The following is a 19,615-nucleotide window of genomic DNA, read 5'->3' as shown; positions in this document are numbered from 1 at the left end:
GTTGCAACTTGATCGGACTCCTTCATTTTGATTTGATGGTATCCGAAATATGCATCCAGGAACACAGTGAGTCGTGTCCTGCGGTAGCATCAATGATTTGATCAATGCGGGGGAGGGGAAGGGATCCTTAGGGCAAGCCTTATTGAGGTCTTTAAAATCGACGCACAACTGCCAGGATTTGTCCTTCTTTAGTACCATCACCAGGTTTGCCAGCCAGTCCGGATGTTTTATTTCTCTGATGAATCCGGCCTCGATTAAGTTGGCTAGCTCCTCCCCATAGCTTGATGTTTGGGTTTGGAAAAGCACCGCAGTGTTTGCTTGACCGTTTTATATCCTTTTAATATATTGAGGCTGTGTTCGGCCAGCTCGCGTGGGATTCCTGGCATATCAGAAGGGTGCCAGGCGAATATACCCCAATTTTCGCGTAGGAACTCTCATAGCGCGGCGTCAACCGTTGGATCTAATTATGCCCCAATGGATGCTGTCTTCTTGGGGTCCATTGGATGGACTTGGAATTTGACTATTTCTTCTGTTGGTTTGAAGGATGTGGATTTGGGTCGTTTATCTAGGGCGACATCATCCCTGTCCACCGTAGAGCGCAGCGCGGCTAGTTCTTCGGCCGTGAGGGCTTCAGATAACGCCTCAAGGGCCAAGGATGCGGTCTTATTCTCGGCGCGGAGTGCTATGTCCGGATCACTAGCTAGAGTGATTACACGGTTGGGCCCAGGCATCTTAAGCTTCATGTATCCGTAATGGGGTACCGCTTGGAAGCGCGTAAATGCATCTCGTCCTAAGAGGGCGTGATACCCGCTGTTGAAAGGGGACACTTGGAAGGTTATTTCTTCGGACCGATAATTCTCCGGTGTGCCGAATACCACGTCGAGTGCTATTTTTCCCGCACACCGCGCCTCCCGACTGGGGATAATTCCTCGGAAGGTCGTGCTGCTTTGCTCAATGCGGCTCCTGTCTATTGCCATTTTGTGGAGTGTAACTTCATAGATGAGGTTTAGTCCGCTGCCGCCGTCCATAAGGACCTTGGTTAGCCGAAAGCCGTCCACAATTGGACTGAGGACCAAGGCGGCTGATGCTCGGACTGTCCTGTATTTTGGTTCGTCCCTGGCATTAAAAGTAATAGCCGTGTCGTTCCAAGGGTTTATTGCTTCTATTTGATAGACTTCAGCGAGTCCGCGTAGTGCTCTCTTGCGCCTTTTGTTGGAGGCGAATGTCTCGAAGACCGTTAGTACTTTGGAGTCGTTGTCCTCTGGGGGTGTTGTTCTGGGTTATTCTTGGTGAGGATATCCTCGCCGCTCTTTGCCACTTGCCGGAGTATCCAACATGCTCTAAGGCTATGTGTTGGTATGGTATCCGGTGTTGCGTGTATTTTGCATGGCCCATCGAGCCATCCTTCCAGAAAGGTTCCGCGCCACATACTGGACATGTATTTCTTTACTATTGAACCGGGCGTGTTGCAAGGGTGCGCCCTTTTCGCCTGAATGAAGGGTTGAGTGGGGACCGATGATTCCCAACGAGTTGCTTGAGTTTTCCAGACGCTTTCCATTGCATTGTACTTCTGTACGATGGTTGCCTAGTCATCAAAGTGTAGGATGCGATGGCGGTTAATTGCATTGAGGATTCCTTCGTCCCTGCAATTGTCATGGAACACTAAGATCGCTTCCTCATCGCGGCAATCTTTAATCTTGTTTTTGACAAGAAGGAATCTGGCCCAGAAGTGGTGGGCCGCTTCTTGAGACTGCTGTTTTATGCTCGTGGGAGCGCTTGTATTCGGGTGGGTGGGTGGATTTGAATCTGAACCCTGCCCCAGTTTTGGATCCGGAGTTTGAAGGTCTTCCGAACTTAACAGATCGGGCTCTGGTGTGTCCGCTGATTTCTTAGGCCTATCATCCGATTCTATGTTCGGAGGGCAGGACGCTTCACCTCGTGGGTAGGTGTTCGGCTCTTCGAGACCGGAGATCCAGACATAGTCCATCCTTAATATGGAGAAAGACTTATCGACCCGTTCCTCGACTACCGCTATCTGGTGGGTGATCGGCGGAGATTTGATTTCTCTCTGATCGGGTTTAAGCCCAATCTGATCGTAGTCTGTAGTGACCCCCAGGGCGGCGATGCGATCTTGGAGCTCGTTTAAAGACGAAAGCTCCACTGGATCCATCTACTTGGAGTATTCGGAGTCGATAAGAAGGGGGGTTTTGATGACCCGAGAGGCCATCGTTGGCTTAATGGCTGAACAGGCAGTCATGGTAAAGCCGCCCAGTGGGAGGGTTTGGCCTGGAGCCAGCGTTCCTCCGGTGGTAATATTATCCTTGAAAACAAGGCGAGACATCGATCTTGTTGTCGACAGCACAGTGGAACTCTCAATGAAAGCACCAATGTCGGTGTCAAAACCGGCGGATCTCGGGTAGGGGGTCCCGAACTGTGCGTCTAAGGTCGATGGTAACAGGAGACAAGGGACACGATGTTTACCCAGGTTCGGGCCCTCTCTATGGAGGTAATACCCTACGTCATTCTTGATTGATATTGATGAGTATGAGTATTACAAGAGTTGATCTACCTCGAGATCGTAATGGCTAAACCCTAGAGGTCTAGCTTGTATGGCTATGATAATGGGTGTCCTATCCAGACTAAGTCCTCCGGTTTATATAGACACCAGGAGGATCTAGGGTTACACAAGGTCGGTCACAAAGAAGGGAATCTACATATCCGGTTGTCAAGCTTGCCTTCCACACCAAGGAGAGTCCCATCTAGACACGAGTATAGCCTTCGGTCTTCGTATCTTCACAGCCCATCAGTCCGACCCATGGCTAACATGCCGAACGCCCGAGGACCCCTTAATCCAGGACTCCCTCAAGACCATCTAGGGATTCCCTTGTACGCCAGTGCTTCTTGCCATCTTGGTGTATCCGTCCCGCCGAGAGGACCGATGATCAGGTCGTCAGAAGAAACCTGCGGAAAAAGGACCTGAAAAGGATAAAATGGAAAAGTGGAAAGTATGTGTGTCCAGGAGCGGTCAAGCCGTATTATGGATCGCAAGATAGTTATGCCTCCGTCTATGCCCATGGTATTTTGAGTGCGTAGTTATGTACACGTGGTACGAATGCTGCTTCTTGGTTGGGATGGGGACGGAGGCCGAGTTGCTAGTCGAGCTCTTGATGAGTCGGGCTGTCCTGCTGCGGAGTAGTCCGGACTCGTTTGACAGTGTCCGGGAGTTCGGCCGGCGAATTAAGGTTCTGCTTGAAGAGGCTACTCTGTACTTCTGCTGCTAATGCGGTGGTGTGCTCCTCGGTACGGAGGGAGCGTTCCGTGTTCCCATTGACTGTTATGACGCCGCGTGGGCCAGGCATCTTGAGCTTAAGATAAGCATAGTGTGGCACCACGTTGAAGCGTGCAAATGCGGTTCGTCCGAGCAGTGCGTGATAGCCGCTGCGAAAGGGGACAATATCGAAGATCAGCTCTTCGCTTCGGAAATTGTTCGGAGATCCGAAGACAACCTCTAGTGTGATTGAGCCCATACAACGGGCCTCTACACCTTGTATGACTCCTTTAAAGGTAGTCTTTGTGGGCTTAATTCTTGATGGATTAATGCCCATTTTGCGCGTTGTATCCTGATAGAGCAGGTTCAGGCTGCTACCACCATCCATGAGGACTCGCATGAGGTGAAATTCATCGATGATAGGGTCGAGAACCAGCGCGGCTGAACCGCCATGACGGATACTGGTCGGATGGTCCCTACGATCAAAAGTGATCGGGCAAGAAGACCATGGGTTGAACTTTGGGGTGACTGGCTCCATCATGTAGACGTCCCTGAGCGTGCGATTGCATTCTCTCTTGGGTATGTGGGTAGCGTATATCATGTTTATCGTTTTAACTTGGGGGGGGGGGACTTCTTCTGTCCCCCTGTGTTCGGTGGCCAGGGCTCCTCGTCATCGTCTTCGCTTTGCGACCCCTTCTCCTTGTTCTCGGCATTTAACTTGGCGGCCTGTTTAAAAACCCAACAGTCTCTGTTGTTGTGATTGGCTAGTTTGTCAGGAGTGCCGTGTATCTGGCATGGGCTATCGACTATGCAGTCCAAGCTGGATGGGCCCGAATTGTTCCTCTTGAACGGCTTCTTCCGCTGGCCGGACTTGGACCCACTGAATCCGGCGTTGACCGCCGTGTCGTCGGTATTGTCACCATTGTTTCGACGCTTGTGTCTGTTGTCTCGGGGCTTGTCGTTGCTATTCTTGGCTTCCGTAGTGCCAGGTTCGCTTGTCCTGTTATTGCTACGAGCTAGCCAGCTAACTTCGCCCGTGCAAAAGCGGGTCATAAGTGTCGTAAGGGCTGCCATGGACTTCGGTTTCTCTTGGCCGAGGTGTCGGGCGAGCCATTGATGTCTACTACACAACCTTCTTCTTGTAGACATTGTTGGGCCTCCAAGTGCAGAGGTTTGTAGGACAGTAGCAAATTTCCCTCAAGTGGATGACCTAAGGTTTATCAATCCGTAGGAGGTGTAGGATGAAGATGGTCTCTCTCAAGCAACCATGCAACCAAATAACAAAGAGTCTCTTGTGTCCCCAACACACCCGATACAATGGTAAATTGTATAGGTGCACTATTTTGGCGAAGAGATGGTTATACAAGTGGTATATGGATAGTAGATAATAGTTTTTGTAATTTGAAAATATAAAAACAGTAAGGTAGCAAGTGATAAAAGTGAGCATAAACGGTATTGCAATGATAGGAAACAAGGCCTAGGGTTCATACTTTCACAAGTGTAAGTTCCCTCAACAAGGATAACATAATTGGATCACATAACCATCCCTCAAAATGCAACAAAGAGTCACTCCAAAGTCACTAATAGCGGAGAACGAACGAAGAGATTATGGTAGGGTACGAAACCACCTCAAAGTTATTCTTTCCAATCAATCCGTTGGGCTATTCCTATAAGTGTCACAAACAGCCCTAGAGTTCGTACTAGAATAACACCTTAAGACACAAATCAACCAAAACCCTAATGTCACCTAGATACTCCAATGTCACCTCAAGTATCCGTGGGTATGAATATACGATATGCGTCACACAATCTCAGATTCATCTATTCAACCAACACATAGAACCTCAAAGAGTGCCCCAAAGTTTCTACCAGAGAATCATGACGAAAACGTGTGCCAACCCCTATGCATAGGTTCATGGGCGAAACCCGCAAGTTGATCACCAAAACATACATCAAGTGAATCACGTGGTATCCCATTGTCACCACAGATACGCACGGCAAGACATACATCAAGTGTTCTCAAATCTTTAAAGACTCAATCCGATAAGATAACTTCAAAGAGGAAACTCAATCCATTACAAGAGAGTAGAGGGGGGGAAGAAACATAAGATCCAACTATAATAGCAAAGCTCACGATACATCAAGATCGTGCCAAATCAAGAACACGAGAGAGAGAGAGAGAGAGAGATCAAACACATAGCTACTAGTACATACCCTCAGCCCCGAGGGAGAACTACTCCCTCCTCATCATGGAGAGCGTCGGGATGATGAAGATGACCACCGGAGAGGGATTCCCCCTCCGGTAGGGTGCCGAAACGGGTCTAGATTGGCTTTTGGTGGCTACAGAGGCTTCTGGCGGCGGAACTCCCGATCTATTGTGTTCCCGGATGTTTTTAGGGTATATGGAGATATATAGGCGGAAGAAGTACGTCAGGGGGGCCACGAGGGGCCCACGAGGGTGGAGGGCGCGCCCAGGGGGTGGGCACGCCCCCTGCCTCGTGGCCTCCTCGTAGATCCCCTGATGTGCACTCCAAGTTTTCTGGGCTTCTTTCCTTCCACAAATGAGTTCCGTGAAGTTTCAGGTCAATTGGACTCTGTTTGATTTTCCTTTTCTTCGAAACCCTAAAACAAGGTAAAAACAGAAACTGGCACTGGGCTCTGGGTTAATAGGTTAGTCCCAAAAATGATATAAAAGTGTATAATAAAGCCCATAAACATTCAAAACAGTAGATAATATAGCATGGAGCAATCAAAAATTATAGATACGTTGGAGACGTATCAGCATCCCCAAGCTTAATTTCTGCTTGTCCTTGAGTAGGTAAATGATAAAAGAAAGAATTTTTGATGTGTAATGCTAGTTGGCATAATTTCAATGTAATTCTTCTTAATTGTGGTATGAATATTCAGATCCATAAGATTCAAGACAAAAGTTTAATATTGACATAAAAATAATAATACTTCAAGCATATTAACTAAGCAATCATGTCTTCTCAAAATAACATGGCCAAAGAAAGTTCATCCCTACAAAATCATATGGTTTAGTCATGCTCCATTTTCGTCACACAAGAATGCTCTCATCATGCACAACCCTGATGACAAGCCAAGCAATTGTTTCATACTTTAGTAATCTCAAACCTATAAACTTTCACGCAATACATGAGCGCGAGCCATGGATATAGCACTATGGGTGGAATAGAATAATGAGGGGGTTATGTGGAGAAGACAAAAAGGAGAAAGTCTCACATCAACGAGGCTAATCAATGGGCTATGGAGATGCCCATCGATTGATGTTAATGCAAGGAGTAGGGATTGCCATGCAACGGATGCACTAGAGCTATAAATGTATGAAAGCTCAACAAAGGATACTAAGTGGGTGTGCATCCAACTTGCTTGCTCACGAAGACCTAGGGCACTTGAGGAGGCCCATTGTTGGAATATACAAGCCAAGTTCTATAATGAAAAATTCCCACTAGTATATGAAAGTGACAAAACAAGAGACTCTCTATCATAAAGATCATGGTGCTACTTTGAAGCACAAGTGTGGAAAAAGGATAGTAGCATTGTCCCCTTTTTTTGGCCTTTCTTTTTTTATTTGGCCTATCTTCTTTTTATTTGGACTCCTTTTTTGGCCTTTCTCTTTTTTTGGGACAATGCTCTATGATGATCATCACACTTCTATTTATTTACAACTCGATACTAGAACAAGATATGACTCTATATGAATGCCTCCGGTGGTGTACCGGGATTGCGATGAATCAAGAGCGACATGCATGAAAAATTATGAACTGTGGCTTTGCCACAAATATGATGTCAACTACATGATCATGCAAAGCAATATGACAATGATGATGCGTGTCATAATAAACGGAACGGTGGAAAGTTGCATGGCAATATATCTCGGAATGGCTATGGAAATGCCATAATAGGTAGGTATGGTGGCTGTTTTGAGGAAGATATAAGGAGGTTTATGTGTGAAAGAGCGTATCATATCACGGGGTTTGGATGCACCAGCGAAGTTTGCACCAACTCTCAATGTGAGAAAGGGCAATGCACGGTACCGAAGAGGCTAGCAAGGATGGAAGGGTGAGAGTGTGTATAATCCATGGACTCAACATTAGTCATAAAGAACTCACATACTTATTGCAAAATTCTACAAGTCATCAAAAACCTCGGCACTACGCGCATGCTCCTAGGGGGATAGATTGGTAGGAAAAGACCATCGCTCGTCCCCGACTGCCACTCATAAGGAGGACAATCAAATAACACCTCATGTTTCAAATTTGTTACATAACGTTTACCATACGTGCATGCTATGGGACTTGCAAACTTCAACACAAGCATTTCTCAATTTCACAACTACTCAACTAGCACGACTTTGATATTATTGCCCCCATATCTCAAAACAATCATCAAGCATCAAACTTCTCTTAGTATTCAACACACTCCTAAGAAAGTTTTTACTAATCTTGAATACCTAGCATATTAGGATTAAGCACATTACCATGTTGTTTAAGACTCTCAAAATAATCTAAGTGAAGCATGAGAGATCAATAGTTTCTATAAAACAAATCCACCACCGTGCTCTAGAAGATATAAGTGAAGCACTGGAGCAACAACAAACTACTCCGAAAGATATAAGTGAAGATCAATGAGTAGTTGAATAATTATGAAACTATGTGAAGACTCTCTAACATTTAAGAATTTAAGATCATGATATTTTATTCAAACAGCAAGCAAAACTAAATAAAATAAAATGATGCTCCAAGCAAAACACATATCATGTGGTAAATAAAAATATAGCTCCAAGTAAAGTTACCGATGAACGAAGACGAAAGAGGGGATGCCTTCCGGGGCATCCCCAAGATTAGGCTCTTGGCTATCCTTGAATATTACCTTGGAGTGCCTTGGGAATCCCCAAGCTTAGGCTCTTGCCACTCCTTATTCCATAGTCCATCGAATCCTTACCCAAAACTTGAAAACTTCACAACACAAAACTTAACAGAAAACTCGTAAGCTCCGTTAGTATAAGAAAATAAATCACCACTTCAAGGTACTGTAATGAACTCATTCTTTATTTATATTGGTGTTAAACTTACTGTATTCCAATTTCTCTATGGTTTGTAAACTCTTTTACTAGCCATAGATTCATCAAAATAAGCAAACAACACACGAAAAACAGAATCTGTCAAAAACAGAACAATCTGTAGTAGTCTGGATCAAACGTATACTTCTACAACTCATAAAATTCTCAAATAAATTTCTGGACCTGAGTAAAATATCTATTAATCATCTGCAAAAATAATTAACTAAATATCATTCTCCAAATAAAAATGGCAGCAATTCTCGTGAGCGCTAAAGTTTCTATTTTTTACAGCATGATCATAAAGACTTCACCCAAGTCTTCCCAAAGGTTCTACTTGGCACAAACACTAATTAAAACATAAAAAATCATCTAAAAAGAGGCTAGATGAATTATTTATGACTAAACAGGAGCAAAAGGCAAGGAACAAAAATAAAATTGGGTTGCCTCCCAACAAGCGCTATCATTTAACGCCCTAGCTAGGCATGATGATTTCAATGATGCTCATATAGAAGATAAGAATTGTAACCTAAAGAGAGCATCATGAAGAATATGACTAGAAAATTTAAGTCTAACCCTCTTCCTATGCATAGGGATTTTGTGAGCAAACAAGTTATGAGAACAATAATCAACTAGCATAGGAGGGCAAAACAAGCATAGCTTCAAGATTTTAAGCACATAGAGAGGAAACTTGATATTATTGCAATTCCTACAAGCATATATTCCTCCCTCATAATAATTTTCAGTAGCGTCATGAATGAATTCAACAATATAACCAACACCTAAAGCATTCTTTTCATGATCTACAAGCATAAAAAATTTACTACTTTCCACATAAGCAAAATTCTTCTCATTCGGAATAGTGGGAGTATCATAAGAGACTCGAATACTACAAATTGTTTCCATATTAAAAGAGTAATGTTCAGAAAAATGGGTAACCATAATCATGACAAGTTTTATAAATATAATCACTACTTTTTATAGCATAAGTATCATAACAATAATCATCATAAGTAGGAGGCATGCTATCATCATTATAAACTTGCATATCAAAACTTGGGAGACTAAAAATATCATCTTCATTAAACATAGCATCCCCAAGCTTGGGACAAACATTAATTTCAGCAATTATATTCTCAAAATATCATCTTCATCAAACATAGCATCCCCAAGCTTGGGCCTTTTAATATCATAAGCATAATCACTCTCATCATTAATAGTATGGATAGCACCAATAGTATAGCAATCATCATATTCTTCCAAGCAAGTGCCAAAAAGATTTTCAAGATCATAAGAAGTATCATTATCTTCCACAATTATATTTTCATGAGGCATAATAGTAATAGGAGCGACATTATTTGGGAGAGATATCTTTTTACCTCTCTTCCTTTTTCTTTTCTTCTTCTTCATCACATCATGTGTGGGTTCAATCTTCTTTGTGGAGCTCCTTATTAATGAGATTAGTTGAATAGGAGGCTCCTCCTCGTTACCTGATTCATCATAAGAAATAATAGGAGGGTATTGGGAAGTCTCTTCCCTTTCATTATTATTCTCTTCATCTTCTATTTGTTTTCTTTTCTTTATGTAGTTGGCAATATAAGGATTTTCAATGCAATTCACCGCACAATACATATAAATTTCCTCAAGATCAAATCCAAGAAGTTTATAGCGGGCAAATTCCGGAAGATAGTTAGTTATACATTTTATTTATTCGTAGTCCATAAGCAAACTAAGTTCATTATAATGTGCAAGGAAAATCAAGTCATCACAATTTTTGGACACGATTAGATCATGAGACAATTTGCATCGGATAGTTAAATGACCAAGTTCATTACAAAGCTCACAAGTATGGCCAGGAAAATTTAAATTTTCAGCACAATCATCTAGCCTTTCTTGCAACAATTTAGTTTCTAAGTACTTATGCTTCTTGCAATATCTATCTTCTCTATTTGGTGTGTACTTATAAACCCAATGCACTCCACAAAAATTGGCATGTTTATAGGAGACATTTTCATCATAACTAGTGCAATCATCATTAGTATCATGGATATTCAAAGAATTCGTACTAACAACATTGCAATCATGCTCATCATTCACATATTTAGTGCCAAACTTTTTATAGATTTCTTCTTCTAGCACTTGAGCACAATTATCCTTTCCATCACACTCACGAAAGATATTAAAAAGGTGAAGCATATGAGACAAACTCAATTCCAATTTTTTGTAATTTTCTTTTATAGACTAAACTAGTGATAAAACAAGAAACTAAAAGACTCGTTGCAAGATCTAAAGATATACCTTCAAGCACTCACCTCCCCGACAACGGCGCCAGAAAAGAGCTTGATGTCTACTACACAACCTTCTTCTTGTAGACGTTGTTGGGCCTCCAAGTGCAGAGGTTTGTAGGACAGTAGCAAATTTCCCTCAAGTGGATGACCTAAGGTTTATCAATGCATAGGAGGCGTAGGATGAAGATGGTCTCTCTCAAGCAACCCTGCAACCAAATAACAAAGAGTCTCTTGTGTCCCCAACACACCCAATACAATGGTAAATTGTATAGGTGCACTAGTTCGGCGAAGAGATGGTTATACAAGTGGTATATGGATAGTAGATAATAGTTTTTGTAATCTGAAAATATAAAAACAGCAAGGTAGCAAGTGATAAAAGTGAGCATAAACGGTATTGCAATGATAGGAAACAAGGCCTAGGGTTCATACTTTCACAAGTGTAAGTTCCCTCAACAAGAATAACATAATTGGATCACATAACCATCCCTCAACATGCAACAAAGAGTCACTCCAAAGTCACTAATAGCGGAGAACGAACGAAGAGATTATGGTAGGGTACGAAACCACCTCAAAGTTATTCTTTCCAATCAATCCGTTGGGCTATTCCTATAAGTGTCACAAACAGCCCTAGAGTTCGTACTAGAATAACACCTTAAGACACAAATCAACCAAAACCCTAATGTCACCTAGATACTCCAATGTCACCTCAAGTATCCGTGGGTATGATTATACGATATGCGTCACACAATCTCAGATTCATCTATTCAACCAACACATAGAACCTCAAAGGTGTGCCCCAAAGTTTCTACCAGAGAGTGAAGACGAAAACATGTGCCAACCCCTATGCATAGATTCCCAAGGTCATGGAACCCGCAAGTTGATCACCAAAACATACATCAAGTGGATCATAGAATACCCCATTGTCACCACAGGATCCCACGCAAGACATACATCAAGTGTCCTCAAATCCTTAAAGACTCAATCCGATAAGATAACTTCAAAGGGAAAACTCAATCCATTACAAGAGAGTAGAGGGGGAGAAACATCATAAGATCCAACTATAATAGCAAAGCTCGCGATAAATCAAGATCGTGCCACCTCAAGAACACGAGAGAGAGAGAGAGATCAAACACATAGCTACTGGTACATACCCTCAGCCCCGAGGGAGAATGAGGGAGTCCTGGATTAGGGGGTCTCTGGACAGCCGGACTATATCCTTTGGCCGGACTGTTGGACTATGAAGATACAAGATTGAAGACTTCGTCCCGTGTCCGGATGGGACTCTACTTGGCGTGGGAGGCAAGCTAGGCAGTACGGATATGTATATCTCCTCCTTTGTAACCGACCTTGTGTAACCCTAGCCCCCGCCGGTGTCTATATAAACCGGAGGGTTTAGTCCATAGGACAACATATAATCATACCATAGGCTAGCTTCTAGGGTTTAGCCTCTCTGATCTCGTGGTAGATCAACTCTTGTAATACTCATATCATCAAGAATAAATCAAGCAGGACGTAGGGTTTTACCTCCATCAAGAGGGCCTGAACCTGGGTAAAACATCGTGTCCCTTGCCTCCTATTACCATCCGCCTTAGACGCACAGTTCGGGACCCCCTACCCGAGATCTGCCGGTTTTGACACCGACATTGGTGCTTTCATTAAGAGTTCCTCTGTGACATTGCCGTAAGGAAGGATGCCTCATCTCGTTGTTAAAAACAATATTACCGCCAGGGGAGCCCTGGCTGTCGGCCAAACTCTCCGGCTAGGCAGTTTCATCATGACCGCCTGTTCGGCTGCTGCACCGACGATGACTTCTCGGGTCATTAAAAACAACCTCCACGTCGGCTCGGAATTCGCCGAGCAGATGGATCCAATGGAGCTCTCTTCCCTAAACGAGCTCTTAGATCGCATCGCCGCCTTGGGTGTCACTACGGACTATGATCGGATTGGGCTTAAACACGATTGAAGGGAGATTAACTCCCCACCAGTCACCCATCATGTTGCGGTGGTGGAGGAACAATGCGGCGATTCTTCCTCTATCTTGAGGACTAACTATGTCCGAATTCCTGAGCTCACCGAGCCGGATACCCGTTTATGGGAGGACATCACCCAAACCCTGAACCTGGAGTCAGGCAGCGGGCCATACTCATCGGGCAACACCCCGGAATCCGAACTTCCAAGATCAGAAACTCCTCGGCCCTTGGGCCTCAGATTGGGTAGGGGTTCAGACTCAAAACCACCCACCCACCCAGACATAAATGATCTTTCCCACATCAGGCAAGAGCCCCATGAAACAGTACATCATTATTGGGCTAGATTCCTCCTTGTGATGAACAAGGTTAAGGACTGCCGCGAGGAAGATGTAGTCTCACTTTTCTGCAATAACTGCACAGACAAGGGAATCCTTAACGCCATAAGTCACCGTGACATATCACGCTTTGCCAACTTGGCGTCCATAGTATGAAAGTACTGTGCGATGGAAAGTGCCTGGAAAACCGAAACAAAATTTTGGGTTAATCCGGCTCCATATATACACCCAGTCCAAGGAAAAAGGGTGCACTATCATAAGACACCCGAGTTAATTACAAAGAAGCAAAAACCCTCTACAGGGCGTGGAACCGTATTGGAGGGATGGCTCAACGGACCCTGCAAAATTCATAGTACAACGGATACCATACCAACACACAACCTTAGAGCATGTTGGATACTCCGGCAGGTGGCTAAAAGCGGCGAAGACCTTCTCATTCCAGATGCCACAGAGCACCATCCCAGTGATAACAATACGGTATTAACAGTCTTTGAGACCTTCGCATCAAATAATAGGCGCAAGCGAACACTCCGCAGCATTGCCGAAATCTGCCACGTAGCAGCACTAAATCCATGGAGCGACACGGCTATTACCTTCAGTGCCAGCAATGAACCTAAATTACGAACAGCCCGAGCACCAGCGGCACTGGTCCTCAGTCCAATCGTGGACGACTTTCGACTCACTAAAGTGCTCATGGACGGCGGCAGTGGATTAAACCTCATCTACGAGGAAACTCTTCAAAAAATGGAAATAGACTGGAACCGCATTGAGCGAAGCAGCACAACTTTCAGAGGAATCATCCCCAGTTGGGAAGCACGCTGTGCTGGGAAATCACACTAGATGTGGTATTCAGCACGCCGGAGAACTATAGGTCCGAAGAAATTACATTCCAAGTGGCCCCGTTCAGTAGCGGATACCACGCCCTTTTAGGGCGGGAGGCGTTCACGATCTTCCAAGCCATACCCCATTACGGGTACATGAAGCTCAAAATGCCCGGGCCCAACAGAATCATCACTCTCGCTAGTGATCTGGACACAACACTCCACGCCGAAAACAAAACAGCCGCATTGGCCCTTGAGGCATTATCCGAAGCCTTTGCGGCTGAGGAATTAACTGCGCTGCGCTCCACAGTGGACAGGGACGACGTGATACTTCACAAGAGATCCAAGTCCACCTCTTTCAAACCAGCGGATGAAATAGTCAAATTCCAAGTCCACCCAACGGACCCTACAAAAACAGCCTCCATCGGGGCACAGTTAAACCCCGCCGTGGACGCCGCACTACGAGAGTTCCTGTGCGAGAATTGGGACATATTTGCCTGGCACCCCTCAGACATGCCAGGAATCCCACGCAAGCTGGCCGAGCACAGCCTTAATATCCTAAAAGGATTCAAGCCGGTCAAGCAGGCTCTTCGGTGTTTCTCTGAACCTAAGAGACAGGCTATGGGAGAGGAACTAGCCAAGTTATTGGAGGCCGGATTCATCAGAGAAATAAAACACCCGGACAGGCTAGCAAACCTGGTGATGGTACCAAAGAAGGATAAATCATGGCGCCTTTGTGTCGATTTCAAGGACCTCAATAAAGCTTGCCCAAAGGATCCCTTCCCCCTCCCCCGCATTGATCAAATTATTGATGCTACCGCAGGACACGAGTCATTGTGTTTCCTCGATGCATACTCCGGTTACCACCAAATCAAGATGGCAGAGTCCGACCAAGCCGCAATGGCATTCATCACACCATACGGTCCCTTCTGTTTCAACATAATGCCTTTCGGGCTCAAAAACGCCGGCGCAACATATCAGCGCATGATTCAGACATGTCTGGAGAAACAAATCGGCAAAACAGTAGAGGCATACGTAGATGATGTGGTCGTCAAAACCAAACACGTCGACTCTCTGATACACGACTTGAGGCTCACATTCGACAACCTCCGAACATACGACATCAAGCTCAATCCGGAAAAATGCATTTTTGGTGTACCAGCCGGAAAGCTCCTGGGTTTCATTGTCTCTAGTAGAGGTATTGAAGCTAATCCGGCCAAAATCCGAGCTTTGTCACAGTTGGCTACCCCAACAGACCTCAAACAAATCCAAAAGTTAACTGGATGTGTGGCGGCTCTAAGCCGCTTTATCTCCCGCTTAGGAGAAAAGGCATTACCCCTTTATCGCCTCCTTTGGCGCACCGAACACTTCGAGTGGACGGACGCTGCCACAGCCAGATTGGATGAAATAAAAGCCATACTGGCAACCAACCCAATCCTGGACGCGCCAAACATCAGCGAACCAATGCTATTATACATTATGGCAACTCATCAGGTTGTAAGCGTAGTGTTCATCGTCGAACAAGAAGCGGACGGACATAAATTCCCTCTTCAAAAGCTGGTATACTATGTATCCACTGTCCTCACTCCATGCAAATCATGGTACCCACATTATGAAAAGATAGCCTATGCGGTATTCATGGCATCCCGGAAACTGCGACACTATTTTCAAGAGTGTTCGATTACAGTAGCCTCGGAGGTGCCACTCAATGATATCATAAACAACCGCAACGCCACGGGCTGGATTGCCAAATGGGCCATTGAGCTCCTCCCGTTCTACATACATACAAACCTCGGCGAGCCATTAAACTTGTAGACGTTGTTGGGCCTCCAAGTGCAGAGGTTTGTAGGACAGTAGCAAATTTCCCTCAAGTGGATGACCTAAGGTTTATCAATCCGTAGGAGGTGTAGGATGAAGATGGTCTCTCTCAAAGCAACCCTGCAACCAAATAACAAAGAGTCTCTTGTGTCCCCAACACACCCAATACAATGGTAAATTGTATAGGTGCAATTAGTTCGGCGAAGAGATGGTTATACAAGTGGTATATGGATAGTAGATAAAGGTTTTTGTAATCTGAAAATATAAAAACCAGTAAGGTAGCAAGTGATAAAAGTGAGCATAAACGGTATTGCAATGATAGGAAACAAGGCCTAGGGTTCATACTTTCACAAGTGTAAGTTCCCTCAACAAGGATAACATAATTGGATCACATAACCATCCCTCAAAATGCAACAAAGAGTCACTCCAAAGTCACTAATAGCGGAGAATGAACGAAGAGATTATGGTAGGGTACGAAACCACCTCAAAGTTATTCTTTCCAATCAATCCGTTGGGCTATTCCTATAAGTGTCACAAACAGCCCTAGAGTTCGTACTAGAATAACACCTTAAGACACAAATCAACCAAAACCCTAATGTCACCTAGATACTCCAATGTCACCTCAAGTATCCGTGGGTATGATTATACGATATGCATCACACAATCTCAGATTCATCTATTCAACCAACACATAGAACCTCAAAGAGTGCCCCAAAGTTTCTACCGGAGAATCACATGAAAACGTGTGTCAACCCCTATGCATAGGTTCATGGGCGGAACCCGCAAGTTGATCACCAAAACATACATCAAGTGAATCACGTGGTATCCCATTGTCACCACAGATATCAGCGGCAAGACATACATCAAGTTTTCTCAAATCCTTAAAGACTCAATCCGATAAGATAACTTCAAAGGGGAAACTCAATCCATTACAAGAGAGTAGAGGGGGAGAAGAAACATAAGATCCAACTATAATAGCAAAGCTCGCGATACATCAAGATCGTGCTAAGTTAAGAACACGAGAGAGAGAGAGAGAGAGAGAGAGAGAGATCAAACACATAGCTACTGGTACTACCCTCAACCCCGAGGGAGAACTCCCTCCTCGTCATGGAGAGCGCCGGGATGATGAAGATGGCCACCGGAGAGGGATTCCCCCTCCGACAGGGTGCCGGAACGGGTCTAGATTGGCTTTCGGTGGCTACGGAGGCTTCTGGTGGCGGAACTCCCGATCTATTGTATTCCCGGATGTTTTTAGGGTATATGGAGATATATAGGTGGAAGAAGTATGTCAGGGGGGCCACGAGGGTGGAGGGCGCGCCCCCTGCCTCGTGGCCTCCTCGTAGATCCCCTGACGTGCACTCCAAGTTTTCTGGGCATCTTTCCTTCCACAAATGAGTTCCATGAAGTTTCAGGTCAATTGGACTCTGTTTGATTTTCCTTTTCTTCGAAACCCTAAAACAAGGTAAAAACAGAAACTGGCACTGGGCTCTGGGTTAATAGGTTAGTCCCAAAAATGATATAAAAGTGTATAATAAAGCCCATAAACATTCAAAACAGTAGATAATATGGCATGGAGCAATCAAAAATTATAGATACGCTGGAGACGTATCAGCCATTCATCCCGGATGCTATGTTTGAAGGCCGCCAAGGCTTCGGCATCCGGACAGTCGACGATTTGGTTCTTTTTAGTTAAGAACCTAGTCCAGAGTTTCCTGGCCGACTCTCTGGGCTGTTGAATTATGTGACTTAAGTCATCGGCATTCGGAGGTCGAACATATGTACCTTGGAAGTTGTCAAGGAAGGCTTCTTCCAAGTCCTCCCAGCTGCCAATGGAATTTTCAGGCTGGCCCTTTGAGTTTTAGGGGGAGGTATTTAATGGCATGAAAGTCATCACCGTGGGCCATATGAATACGGAGAATGAAGTCCTCAATCCATACCGCGGGGTATGTGGTTCCATCGTATGATTCGATACTCACGGGTTTGAACCCTTCTAGGAATTCATGTTCCATGACTTCATCAGTGAAGCAGAGAGGGTGTGCGGCGCCACTATATCGGGCCAGTTCGTGACATAGTTAGGATGGAGTCTGTCTGCGGCTTTCGGCTTGGACGTAATTGTACTTGCCATGTTCGACTTGATAGCCGTCGTCGCGCGTCGAGGCATGCCCCCGTGATCCGTAGATCGATCTAGCCGGACCTGTTTAATTCTTCAGGCCCTGCCGAAGATCGTACGTGTATCCCTAAGCAGTTTTGTCTCTGCCTTTACGGCGAGGTAAGGCGGGCTGGTGTTCGGCTTGTATTATCGCTTTGTCCCGGCCACGTGGGGTTCGGTCGGCCGCATTGTGCGCTAATGGCACGGGCTCCAGCGCCTCGTCATTGCTACCTCTTGAGCACTGCGTTGGTTTTCCCTTGAAGAGGAAAGGGTGATGCAGTAAAGCAGCGTAAGTATTTCCCTCAGTTTTTGAGAACCAAGGTATCAATCCAGTAGGAGATCACGCTCAAGTCCCACGCACCTATACAAACAAATAGAGAACCTCGCAACCAATGCGATAAAGGGGTTGTCAAGCCCTTCTTGGTCACTTATGAGAGTGAGATCTGATAGATATGATAAGATGATATTTTTGGTATTTTTATGATAAAGAGAAATAAAGACGCAAAGTAAAATAAATGGCAAAGGAAATAACTAAATATTGGAAGATTAATATGATGAAAGATAGACCCGGGGGCCATAGGTTTCACTAGTGGCTTCTCTCAAGAGCATAAGTATTATGGTGGGTGAATGAATTACTATTGAGCAATTGATAGAATTGAGCATAGTTATGAGAATATCTAGGTATGATCATGTATATAGGCATCACGTCTAAGACAAGTAGACCGACTCCTGCCTGCATCTACTACTATTACTCCACACATCGACCGCTATCCAGCATGCATCTAGAGTATTAAGTTCAAGAGAACAGAGTAATGCTTTAAGGAAGATGATATGATGTAGAGGGATAAACTCATGCAATATGATATAAACCCCATCTTTTTATCCTCGATGGCAACAATACAATACGTATCGGTTCCCTTTCTGTCACTGGGATCAAACACCGCAAGATTGAACCCAAAGCTAAGCACTTCTCCCATTGCAAGAAAGATCAATCTAGTAGGCCAAACCAAACTGATAATTCGAAGAGACTTGCAAAGATAAACCAATCATACATAAAAGAATTCAGAGGAGAATTAAATATTGTTCATAGATAATCTGGATCATAAACCCACAATTCATCGGATCTCAACAAACACACCGCAAAAGAAGATTACATCGAATAAATCTCCAAGAAAATCGAGGAGAACTTTGTATTGAGATCCAAAGAGAGACAAGAAGCCATCTAGCTAATAACTATGGACCCGTAGGTCTGAAGTAAACTACTCACACATCACCGGAGAGGCCATGGAGTTGATGTAGAGGCCCTCCGTGATCAATGCCCCCTCCGGTGGAGCTCCGGAAAAGGCCCCGAGATGGGATCTCTCGAGTACAGAAGGTTGCACTACTAGGGAAAAACTTATAGGCAGACGCTTACTAGTAGCGCGGGTTTATAACCCTTGCTACTCCTACTTAGTAGTAGCGCGGGTTTTACCCCTTGCTACTACTAAGTTGATACTAGTAACACGGGTTTTTAACCCGCGCTACTACTAAGCGGTCTCTACCGTGCCCTCCCGGGACATGCCATAGTAGTAGCAAGGGGTACAAACCCGCACTACTACTAAGTTGATAGTACTACCGCGGTTTTATACCCCTCGCTACTACTAAGTACGAGGTAGGTGAAATCCACACATCCTCGGCCGAATCCCTCCTCTCTCCCTCACTTTCCCCCTCTCTCACTTTCCTCCTCTCTCCCTCGTACTCCAGCGGTGGCCATCGCTGGTACACTCTACTTTCTTCCCCCTCCCTCTCTGAGATCCCTCTGATGGGAGGTCGCCGGAGCTCCTCGCCGCCGCCAAGATGCGGAAGCATGACCTCGGCAACCTCCTCCTCGCCGCCTTCGCCGTCTT

This window comes from Triticum urartu, chromosome 5, assembly GCF_003073215.2.
Source record: "Triticum urartu cultivar G1812 chromosome 5, Tu2.1, whole genome shotgun sequence".
In the NCBI taxonomy this organism is placed as follows: Eukaryota; Viridiplantae; Streptophyta; class Magnoliopsida; order Poales; family Poaceae; genus Triticum; species Triticum urartu.
This window is presented reverse-complemented; position numbering follows the sequence as displayed.